Here is a 471-nt window from a genome sequence, read left to right as displayed (position 1 = left end):
GCCCACTAGTTTTGGTGTGGGCCCGAGGATCGGGAGTGACTTTGGTCGAAAATTGTCCTAACTGCCCCAGGTAAACTGGGAAGCGGCCTAGTTTGGGCCCATTTGGTATTTTGGGTGGTCAAACTGGCAAAACGGCTCGAACAGGCTCGTTCGTTGTGCTATATCCCACAGTTCTCGGGGTGGGCTCGAGGTCCGAGCGTAATTTTAGCCAAAAATTTACTCGGCTGCCTCTGGCAGGCTAGGGAGCGACCTAGTGTCGGACATTGTGTTTTTTTATCGATTTGGATGGTCAAATGGGCGAAACGATACAAACGAACCATTTTTGGGCTAATTAGGTGTGTTATTACCCACGGTTTTTGGGGTCGATCTGGTGTTCGGGCGTGAATTTGGCCGTAAATTGACTCGGCTGCCCCAAGCAGGCTGGGGAGCGGCCTAGTGTGGGCCATTATGGTTTTTTGGGTAGTTTAGGTG

The sequence above is a fragment of the Capsicum annuum genome, unplaced genomic scaffold (genome assembly GCF_002878395.1).
Source record: "Capsicum annuum cultivar UCD-10X-F1 unplaced genomic scaffold, UCD10Xv1.1 ctg70312, whole genome shotgun sequence".
In the NCBI taxonomy this organism is placed as follows: Eukaryota; Viridiplantae; Streptophyta; class Magnoliopsida; order Solanales; family Solanaceae; genus Capsicum; species Capsicum annuum.
The sequence above is the reverse complement of the archived record's forward strand: the minus strand, read 5'-3'. Positions refer to the sequence as shown.